This window comes from Quercus suber, unplaced genomic scaffold, assembly GCF_002906115.3.
Source record: "Quercus suber isolate HL8 unplaced genomic scaffold, Cork oak 2.0 scaffold_486, whole genome shotgun sequence".
Taxonomy (NCBI): Eukaryota; Viridiplantae; Streptophyta; class Magnoliopsida; order Fagales; family Fagaceae; genus Quercus; species Quercus suber.
Window position 1 is genome coordinate 423889 of NW_027069936.1, and position 11730 is coordinate 435618.

At 35.9% G+C, this 11730-nt stretch overlaps 1 non-coding gene across 1 annotated transcript; it reads right to left on the reverse strand.

Annotated features, from left to right (window-relative positions):
- Positions 1-9098: 9098 nt before the first annotated feature.
- LOC112008727 (small nucleolar RNA R71) lies at positions 9099-9207 on the reverse strand. The gene has a single exon (XR_002882587.1). It is a non-coding gene; the product is annotated as a small nucleolar RNA R71 (small nucleolar RNA).
- Between the last annotated feature and the right edge of the window lie 2523 nt (positions 9208-11730).

Sequence of the window (11730 nt, forward strand, 5' to 3'; positions counted from 1 at the left end):
AGAGAGAAACCCTAGAGAAAAACAAGATTGATTCATCCACAATCTTCATCTAAGAGACTCTTCAAATTCCTCTACTCTCACCCTCTCCATTGATACATCCTTGAGAGGTTCTTAACCAAATCCTTTTCTCACCATACCCACGTCTGTGAGAAGGTCTTTTGGTGCTTAGGGAAGCAGTTTGGAAGGAATCAATGGTTATTGGTTGATGCTATGGGTTATAGCGGAATCGGTAAGCTAGAGAAGAAAAAGGTTAGCGCAACCTCGTTAGAGCAAGAAGTTTGGAGGGCTTAGGTGCCTGGGTAGATTAGGCTTGGAGGGTCTATTGTTTTCATGTATCCCAACTACATTTTTTAGTGGATTATTGACTGCTTGGAGGGCGGCGGAGAGTTTTACGTCGAGGGCTTCGGTTTCCTCTTCGATAACACATCGCCGTGTTGTCTTTGTGTTTGCATCTCTCTTCCCTTAATCTTTACATTTAATTTCTCTGTGATATGATTTTAAATTGGTTTAGATTGTTTATCAATTTGTCATTAGCTTATGTTCATGTTCCCACATTTATTGTTTGATAATAAGCTTAATTGATAATTTGTATTGGGGGTTAAACTTCCTAGTGTTTTCAACCTATTTGAACTTTCATTTGGTATCAGAGCAGGTGCACTTGTTGTTGTTTGAACACCTGAGTACGATCCTAGACCCCTTGGATATGGATGTTGTTATGGAAAAGGCCATGTTGAATTGTGGTTTAAATGTTTGTGACAATGACTCTATGAGTATGTTTGAAGGGTGTCCTAACAATGAACTCTTTGAGTTATTAAAAACAAAGAAACATGCTAGGATGTTTGCTCATATGCTGAAATATTTTGAAAATAAGAATCACATATTACACAATAGTCTATGTGAGTCTAACTCTTTGATTAAGAAGTACAAAAGAAGAAATAGAATATTGTGTGAAAAGGTTGATAATCTGAAAAAGAAAATTCAATCTAACAAATGCATGGATAATGAAGATAAATTGTTGTTTGATGGTCAAAAGTGCTTGTCTCATGCTTGTCTATTTGTGCACACCTCATTGAAGTTATTTAACCCATGCTTGTGGTATCTTGATAGCGGTTGTTCTCGTCATATGACAGAGATAAATCACTATTTAAGACTCTCAAAGAGAAAGTTGGTGACTATGTGACATTTGGTGATAGAGTCATGTTCAAGTTCTCGGCAAAGGGACTATTGAAATGCCAGGATTACCTTTATTGAAAGATGTGTTATACATCAAAGGGTTAAAGGCGAATCTCTTAAGCATCACTCAAATATGTGATGAGGATTTTCTTGTCCAATTCTTAAAGAAGGGGTGCATAATCATTAATAAGAAGGGATTCAAGTCCTAGAGGGAAATATGACTACCGATAATTGCTATGGAGTAGTTCCTATGGCACCTATTTCGTGTAGAAGTGCTCGTGTTGACATGCTGGAACTTTGGTATCACAGATTTGGGCATGCAAATTTCAAACAAGTAGCTAAAGTCTCTAAACTCGAATTATCAAATCAAGCGGTTACAAGTAAAGGAATCCCAAGTACCTTACCAACCTACAGTTGAACCCTTACCCCAATACCCAATTGGACTTGATCTGTAGTGACAGTCTCCACCTTTGATGCACAGCTCCCAAGTACATGACTAACCAATGCGCGGATCCAAGTACGCGACTTCAGAACACCAACTGAGGAAGAATGGTTGGCTGCAAAGTTCTTCAGTTCATCCTTTATGATGAATAGCAGGAAGATGCTTGGTTACAAAACCCTATGGTGCAAATACACAGCAACTTCTTGATGAAAGATGAACTAGGTCAAGAACTTCGTCTGTTGATCACAATTTGCTTGAACAGAGATTGCTCAATGATAATGCAACTTGTGTCACCCTAGACGGCTCTCAAAATAATCCTTTTATATGTTTAGGGTTAGAAGAAAAGAAGGCCCAAAAACATATTCACGAATCCCAAGAAAATCAGATTGGAAATCTGACTTTTTTAAATCTCGACAGATAGCAGGTGTCGAGGTAGCTGTCGAGAGGTGTCGAGCTTTAAAAACTTTGCACTTCAGCTTGCTTTTTCTTGGACAGACTTGATGACTTCAACACTTGACCTTGAAACATTGTTTCTTGAAGTATTAAAAACACCTAGAACTACCCAATTACAAGTAGAGTGCGTTTTGTCAAAAGATTAGCCAATTTACATAAATAAGTGACATATGTTTTTAAACAAGTTAAAACATATATGTCCTAACAGGTTCCATTTGCAACTGAAAACTAGTCAATTTTAAGGAAGAAAGATTAGATAGACGACATTGCGAGTTGTGACTGATCTACAAGCCAATCTTTCAAACTAGACTAAATCAAGATGTGTGACATTAACGAAGGATTCCACCAATAATAAATTCTTTTAACCAATTACACAAATAATGAAGGATTCCACTAATATTTTTGTAGAATAAAAAGGATATAAGCCAATTACATGTCATGAGATTCTCATGCCGAAGGACTTAAACAAAAGTTTATCTTATAAATGGATTTAAATAAGAAAACCTTCTAACTTTCTTGTCTTGGGTACTTACAGACAAGTTGGTTTAGCCAGAAATGAAAGAAGGTGTTTCACAAAAGTTCTTAATGGGGTGGCCTTTAGTGAAGTCTTTGTTATGGGTTTTATTACTCTTTGTTCAAATTCATGAGTACAGAGCTTGTATTGAGGAAGAGAGGATGGTTCTCTTAGAATTGAAAGCCTTTCTAAAATCCCACACTAAGTATACAAAGCCCCTTCTTCCAACATGGGTTTATGAGACAAAGGGTGAGTGTTGTAGTCGAGAGCGGGTCAACTGTAGCACCACCACTGGTCATGTGATCAATCTCACGCTCTCTAATATAAATGAAGAGCAAGATTATGGGGAGGGGACTTGGTTCCTAAATGTGTCTTGGTTGCAACCTTTCAAGGAGCTAAGAATTCTTGATTTATCTGACAACGGAATTTCTGGCTGGTTAGGAAATGAAGGTATGTGAGACATCATACACCCCACTCCCAAAACACACACACAAACACAAAAGAACTTTACGCTTAATAGGAAAGGCTTGGGATCAAGGTAATTCGACTCGATTAAATATCCCAAATCAAATTTAAAATATTATAGTTGGTCATCTACTCTCAATTTGATTAATTAAATTTATTGTAGAGTACTTTTTTTTTTTTTTTGAGAAACAATTTATTGTAGAGTACGAATCATTTGAATCATTAGATTAGATATAATTTCTCTCTATTCTAAACTTTTTTTTTTTTTTTAAATCTCATTTACTCTAAACTTTAAATACAAATATTTAGACAATAAACTTTACATATGTCAAATATATATAACGGTAATTTATTTAGAAGTATTTAAGGAGCCTTATTACAATGTGTCAATATTTATGAACAAATCATTGTTTTCCATATAACATCATGTGTTGACATCACTCTAAAATATAACACGCCATTTCCGATTTGCCGTATACATTGATTCTTAATTACCCTCTCTCAAAGGTTTTTTTTTTTTTGATAGTAAACCATTCCTTAGACTTTCATTACTTAGGACAAACTATCCAATGCGATTACATCCATGTGAATTTGATTTTCAATAACAGTGGGGGTATCTTCCACCCAAATCAAACACTCAATTACATTAAAGGCTTCCTTAGCCATGAGATGCGCAGCCATGTTGCTCTGTCTGCGGACATGGGAACAACTCCAGGAGCTGAATGCAGTTAGCCCAAATTTAGCCCCTTCCACTACTTTCTGTATTGAGCACGGGCTTAGATCAGACCCTCCAATAGCCAAAACCACAACGCTTTCTATGTCAATATTCCTCAGGCCTAGGTCCCTTGCCAACTGAATTCCCTCCTCTATAGCCATCGCTTCAACCTTTAAAGCCCCAAGGGGGAAAGACAATTTTTTGCTCATAGCTCCCATTATCAGACATTCCTCATTTCTAATAACTACCCTACTCCACAGCACCCCACGCACGCAAAAACTGCCCCATCCACATTTACTTTATACCTCCCCTACCTCGAAGGTCTCCACTGATTGCAGACTGAGACCATACCACGCGAACATGAGGTCTGAGCATCTTGCAATTCTTGCCTATACTCACGTGCCTCTTTGGCAATTCTCTTCGCATCTTCGCACTTACCCTCATCTTTGAAGTTGTTTCTATTATTCCAGATGTGCTAAGCAGTAATGGCAAACAATTCCCACTCCATATCCTCCTTCCTATCCTTTAGCGCCCAAACCACATCCACAAAGTCCCTTATTGGCTGATTCAGCACTGATAGACCAAGCTCAACTTCCTTCCAAACCTCCACTGCTTCTTTGCAGTCCCAGAGGATGTGTCCTGAAGATTCACAACCACCATAGAAACCACACCTATCATCATTACTTACCTTTCTCGCAGCCAGACGAAATTTTGTTGGCAGGATGTCTCTACAAGCCCTCCAAATGAAATGTTTTATTTTATTTGAGCAATTGAGCTTCCATAATGCCTTCCAAAATTGAGACACTTTGGCTTTGTTAGAACCTTCTCCGCTAGCTCTCGAAGTACCAGTCCTTTGCAGGAGCTTGAGGGTCACCCCACAAGCACTCCTAACCGTTAATAGGCCATTTTTTGACCAAGCTCAAACAACTGAATCCTCTGAAGTCGTGGGTTTAATGGGATGCCAAGGACTTTTTCCGCATCATGGGGGATGAAAGTTTTTTTAAACAGACTTTCCTTCCACAATCCAATCTCATCATTTATGAGTTGAGCTACCATTTCCAACTTTGTATCCTGACCTTGGGGGCTAATGACTTTGAAAGACTCTGGAGAGGGTAGCCATCTGTCGCGCCAAATTTTCACTTTTCTCCCATTCCCCACAATCCATCTCTAGCCTACCTCAATGGTTTCCCTTACTGCCATTATATTTCTCCACACATAAGATGGTTTTTTCCTACTTGTGCCTCCATAAATGTACACCTCGCGAAGTACTTGGCTTTAAACACTCCGTGGGTGAGTGAATCCGGGTTTTGCTTGAGTCGCCAGCCTTGCTTTGCTAGAAGCGCCAGGTTAAAAGCTTTTAAGTCTTTGAAGTCCATTCAACCTTCTGATTTGGGTGTGTAGAGATTCTCCCAAGATGTCCAAGCTATCTTTCTCTCCTTGTCTCTCTGACCCCACCAAAATTTGCTCACCATGGAATTTAACTCGTTAAAAATGGAGTTTGGTAGTTTAAAGCAGCTCATGGTGTATGTTGTAGTCGCTTGGGAAACCGCCTTAATGAGAATGTTAGGTTCTAAGACTTTAGAAACTAAATGTATTAGAACTTCAATTTGTAATGTGTTGGCAAACCATGATCAAAACTTAGAGTCTAGATTTAGGTTGCTCAAAGTGTGTTTATTTGTAAAGTTGGAATCAAGTGAATTACTGGATTTATTGGCTAAATCTGCAAGGCTCGATCGATCGAACCTCGTGCAGATTATTTTTTTTGCAGTGTTGAGAAATTTAGACCCCGGTTGATAGAATTAACAAGTTTTAAATCCAAGTTGTTAATAGATTTATTATGAATAAAACTTGTTAAAACAACCAAACATCAATATCATGCAGCGGAAAAAATAAATAAGACAAGATATGATGACCTAGGAAAACCAATGAAACCAACCAGTTTCACAGTAAAAAAACTTGGCGGGAAACTTTCCCGAAAAGCAATCCACTATAGTAAAGAGAAGTTTCAGATTTGGTACAAAACTTTTGTCCCTAGACTTTACAATCCCCGTAGATGAACTCACAGTAGAAACCTTCTACCGCTTCAGAACCTCTAAACTTTTCAATATATGAACGCCACCCTTTTTGTTGTTGCACGGATCCCAGTACGTGACTAACTCCTTTGCACGAATCCCAGTACGTGACTCACTCACCAACTTGAGGAAGAAGAATGTTGGCTGCAAAGTTAGTCACTTCATCAACAATGAAGATCAAGAAGCACTTGGTCACAAAACCCTAAGGTGCAAAGACGCAATAGCTTCTTTTAGAGAGAATAAGGTATCGGTCACCTTTTGCATATGTTCTCCTTGTATTCTCTTATGTGACAGCCTCTAAAATAAGCCTTATATAGGTCTAGGGTTGTGAGAAAAGAAACCCTACACAAATACAAAAGTCTGGCCCAAAAACAGAAATTTGAATTCCCGTAACCTCGACAAATAGCAGCTATCGAGGAGGTGTCGAGCAGGTGTCGAGATTTAATGAATCTTGACAGATAGCAGCTATCGAGGAGGTGCCGAGAAGGTATCAAGGGGACAGAAACTTTCTCGATCGATCGACCAACTATTGAGAAGCTATCGAGATTGCGATAAGCAAAGGCTTGAGAAGCTTGACAGATAACCAGGTATCGAGGAGCTATCGAGCAGGTGTCGAGCTTTAATGATTTTTCACTTCAGCTTGTTTTTCTTGGACAGACTTGATGACTTCAACACTTGATCTTGAAACAAGGTTTCTTGAAGTATTAAACACATCCTAGATCTACCTAAATATAAGTAAGGTGTGTTTTGTCAAAGGATTAGCCAATTACATAAAATAGTGACATATGTTCCTAACATGTGAATCACATATGTCCTAACATGCAGAATTTCCAACTCAGCCTAAGCTTGGTTTGACGTGTAGGGTTTTATGTTTTACTCCAAGTATAAAAGGAAAAACCCTAGCCACGTTTTAGAAGTTGTTGATGTGCTATGTGTTGAATCTCTTGTGAGATCTAGAGGTGTTTACCTCCATACACACTTAAGGTTATCAAGATTCATGTCAAGAACTTGGTGATCGCTTCAGTTGTTGCATAAAGAACTTTAAAGGAGATCTGAAACCTTTGAGTGGAGTCTCAAAGTCACAAGTGGGAGTACTTGTGGTTGTATTAGATCAAGGAAAGAAGTAGTCCATGGACTCGGAGCTGTCACGTGGTTGTGGTAGTAAGTTTTCTACTCGAGGTAGCAATAGGATGTTAGTGGTCTAAGTCTTACTGTACAAATTGATGTGCATTGATAATAGCTTAATTTTGCATATTTATATCATTATTAGAAAGCATTATCATACTTATTTTAAGTTAATTCATGCATTTTATATTTGGTTTTGGAATAATGCTAAATAATCAATTTTGCGATTAATTGAATCTTATTGCGTGAATTTGTCTGTTATAGGAGAATGGAATAAAATAAGTGAATTTGTGCAAAGAAGAAAGCTAATGGACTTTACTTTTACAAGGGTCATGATGAAGTTAAAGAAGGCCAACCCAATTAAATTTAAGTCCAATTGGAGCAAGGAATCAAAGGAAATTTGCACCAAATCCAAGTCCAATTCGGATTAGGATTCCAGCCTGCACACCAGTTACTATTTTCGGCATAACTTTCGGTTCAAATGCTAAATCAGGATGATTCAAGTTAGGCTGGAAAGTTAACTCAAAGGGCTACAACTTTGTAGTTTACCAAAAGTCCGAATTCTAAATTTACATGGGCCAACATTGTCAGTTAAATAAAGCCTAAAAATTTGGAATTTTCCCCAAATGGGAATTCAACTTGTAATAGGATTCCTTGACCTATTTAAAGGCTCTTTAGGACAAAATTTAGGACTGACGACTGCTAGGGCTGAGGGCTGAACATAGAGAGTGCAGCTACTTCCTTGGTTTTCTTCCATGACAGTTAGTTTTATTTTATTTGTCTAGTTTAATATTTAGTATTTTATTTTTGTGTTTTCTTTCAATTACCATGAGTAGCCAAATTTATAATTAGGGTTGAGGATGAAACCTTGTTAAGGATTATCAGTAATATTTATGTTACTTGATTTTTCCCACAATAATTGTTCTTTAATGATTTAAATTGTTCTTGCTTCATATCAATTGACTAAGGTGGAATTCTAGATATGAGTTCAATCATGTTTTTCTCATGATTTAGGATTTGTCTTAATTAATTGAATGCTTGGTTTATTAATTCTTGATTATAAAGTTGGATATCATTTGTGATTTTTTTTGTCAATGGATACAATTTATGATTGGATTTTTAGAATTTGATATATCTTGTGATTTGTTTGGCTACGAATACAATTGATGATTTGATTTTAAACTTAAGAAGCGAAGAAGAACGTGCTTTTGATTTTTAAAATAAGGATTTTAATGAGAATATTTTCCATGATAGCAAGATTGATTTCTAGATTATCATGTAGTGAGTTTGGAAAAATTAATAATTATAAATATATGCTGATATGACTTACAAGGCGGATTCCAAAACCTTAATTCCTTTCTCTAGATTGTTTACATCTCTTTAATGCTTTATATTATATCTTTACTTAGTTTAATTATTTGCTTAGTAGATTTAATTGCAAACAACCAATTTTTATTAAACTAGATTAGGATTAATTTGGTTAAGATTTGATTAATTTTCCTACGTTCATTCAATCCCCTGTGGGTTCGACCTCATTCTTGTCAAACTATACTTCAGTATGATTCGTATACTTGCGAGTACTTTAAAATTTCACAACAAATTTTTGGTTGCTGGGGACTTGGTTAGGGAAATAAATTAGGTCTTAATTGAATTTTTCCTTCTACTAGTTATAGTTAAAATTTATTTATTTATTTTTTAAAAAAAAAAATTATTTCTTTCTGCTTGGTGTATGAGAACTTGGATTTGTGATAAAGAAAATCGTCTTGTTAGTTTTGATTATTCATCCACAATGGGAGAAACAGGAGATGATTCAAAAAATCTTAGGGAGTTGTTCTCACCCATAACCACAAACCCTCCATCTTGCATAGTACTGCCTGCAACCATTGCTGCACATTTTGAGTTGAAGCCACAGATAATCCACCTTCTTCCTATATTTTGAGGTGAAGGATTTTCTTGAGATTTGTGCTACTTGTAAGTTCCAGAATTTCACTGATGACTCTTTTCGCTTGCGTTTATTTCCTTTTTCCTTGAAGGATAAGGCAAAAACATGGCTTAATTCTTTGTCACCTGGATCTATCACTTCATGGGAACTGTTGGTCACAAAATTCCTCTCTAAATTTTTCCTAATGGTCAAGACCAATGCTTTGAGGAGAGAAATTGCAAATTTTTATCAGGATGAAGAAGAGAAATTTTTTGAGAGTTGGGAGAGATTTAAGGACTTGATCTTAAAGTGTCTTCATCATGGTTTCGAAACATGGAGACTAGTACAATATTTTTATAATAGTTTGACTCAAAAAAAAATGTAACATGATTGAGTCCATGAATGGTGGTGGATTTTTGAGTCTTGTAGATGATGAGGCATACAAATTTCTTGAGAATTTTTCTAAAAGTTCACAATAATGGGATTTTTTCAACCGTAAAGAGAGATCTGCCCTCACAATTAAGAAAGGAGGATTGTATGACGTCAGTGAAGATTTAGACATAAAAGCTAGGTTGGACAATTTCACTTGTAAGGTTAAGGCTTTAGCTTTAGGTAGAGGGGTGAATTCTATCAATCAAGTTCAAAGTGAAACATGCTCTATTTGTGCAAGTCCTATGCATATAACACAAATGCGTCCTTTGGCAACTGGGTACCCTAATTTTTATACTGAGCAAGCAAATGCACTGAAAAATTATGGAAAACCAGTTGCTAGTCCATTTTCAGAGACATACAATCGAAATTTGAGGAACCACTCTAATTTCTCGTGGAGGCAGAACCATTCCCCCACAAATATAGGTGGACAACAAGTGCACCAACAAAGTCAATTTCGTCCACCTACTCAAGCATTTCCTCCCATTCCTCAATCAACTCCTCAGTTTGTAGCACCACCAAGACAACAATCATCTTTTGGAGGAGTTTCTTAAAACTTTCATGCAATTAACTAGCCAAGCCATTCAAGAGATGAAAAGTTCCACCCATTTGAATACTCAAGCTATTTCAAAGTTAGAAAATTAAGTTGGCCAGTTAGCAACCCAAGTAGTTGTGAAATTTTAAAGTACTCACAGGTGTACGAACCATATCGAAGTATAGTTTGACAAGAATGAGGTCGAATCCACAGGGACTTGAATGAACATAGGAAAATTAATTAAACCTTAACCAAATTAATCCTAATCTAGTTTAATAAAAATTGATTGTTTTGAAATTAAATAAACTAAGCAAATAATAAAATTAAGCAAATAGTTAAACTAAGCATAAGATATAAAGCAATAAAAAGATGTAAACAATCACAGGAAAGGAATTAAGGTTTTGGAATCCGCCTTGTAAGTCATACCAGCATATATTTATGATCATTAATTTTTCCCAACTCACTACATGATAATCTAGAAATCAATCTTGCTATCATGGAAAATATACTCATTAAAATCCTTATTTTAAAAATCAAAAGTATGTTCTTCTTCGCTTTTTAAGTATAAAACCAAATCATCAATTGTATCCGTAGCCAAACAAGTCACAAGATATATCTAATTCTAAAAATCAAATCATAAATTGTATCCATTGACAGACAAATAACAAACGATATCTAATTTTATAATCAAGAAATAATAAACCAAGCATTCAATTAATTAAGATAAATCCTAAATAATGAGAAAAACATGATTGAACTCATATCTAGAATCTCATCTTAACCAATTGATATGAAGCAAGAACAATTTAAATCATTAAAGAACAACTATTATGGGAAAAATCAAATCACATAAATATTACTGATAATCCTTAACAAGGTTTCATCTTAAACCTTAATTATAAATTTAGCTACTCATGGTAATTGAAATAAAGCAAAAGAATAAAATACTAAACATTAAACTAGACAAATAAAATAGAGAAAGAAATAGTCACAATGCTATTATGGAGAAAAGCTACAGAGAAGCCACATGCAGCACTGCCTCTTGCTCCAATTTTCTGTTTTGCATCTCAGCCCTAGCACTAGCCTCAGCCCCCCTGAATTTTGTCCTAAAAAGCCTTTAAATAGGTCAAGGAATCCTATTACAAGTTGAATTCCCGTTTGGAGAAAATCCCAGATTTTTAGGCTTCACTTAACCAACTATTTTGGCCCATTTAACGTCAGAATTCGGGCTCCTGGTAAACTACAAAGTTGTAGCCCTTTAAGTTAACTTTCTATCCCAACTTGAATCATCTTGATTGGACATCTGAACCAAAAGTTATGTCAAAAATACTAACTAATGTGCAGGCTGGAATCCTAATCCGAATTGGACTTGGATTTGGTGCAAATTTCCTTTGATTCCTTACTCCAATTGGACTTAAATTTAATTGGGTTGATCTTCTCTTGAATTCATGCCTGCCTGGATGTAATTTGGCTTAATTCAATTAGCTTAGCCCCACTTTGCATGTAAAGCCCTTGTTACCTGCAACACAAAGATATTATATAATCAGTCACAAAATAACATAAAAGTAAGGCTAAATATGTAGATATGTAAGTACTTTATTGTATATATTTCATGCACATCAAATACCCCCAAACCTACATTTTGCTTGTCCTTGAGCAAAATAGATAAAGAGTAAAACAAAACAAAGAAATTAAAAACAAAGAAAAAGAAAATCCTAACTAATCCACTTTCGCTGGAATTTTCGATTGCATTTAGCATATGCAACAATCCTTTAAACCCCTAGCTTACACTAGTGGAGGAGTTGTAGTCTCGTGAGGGTTTGTAGGGAATATATTAACAAAATTCTGAGAATGAATACTAAAATAAACAAAACAAAAAAAAAAAA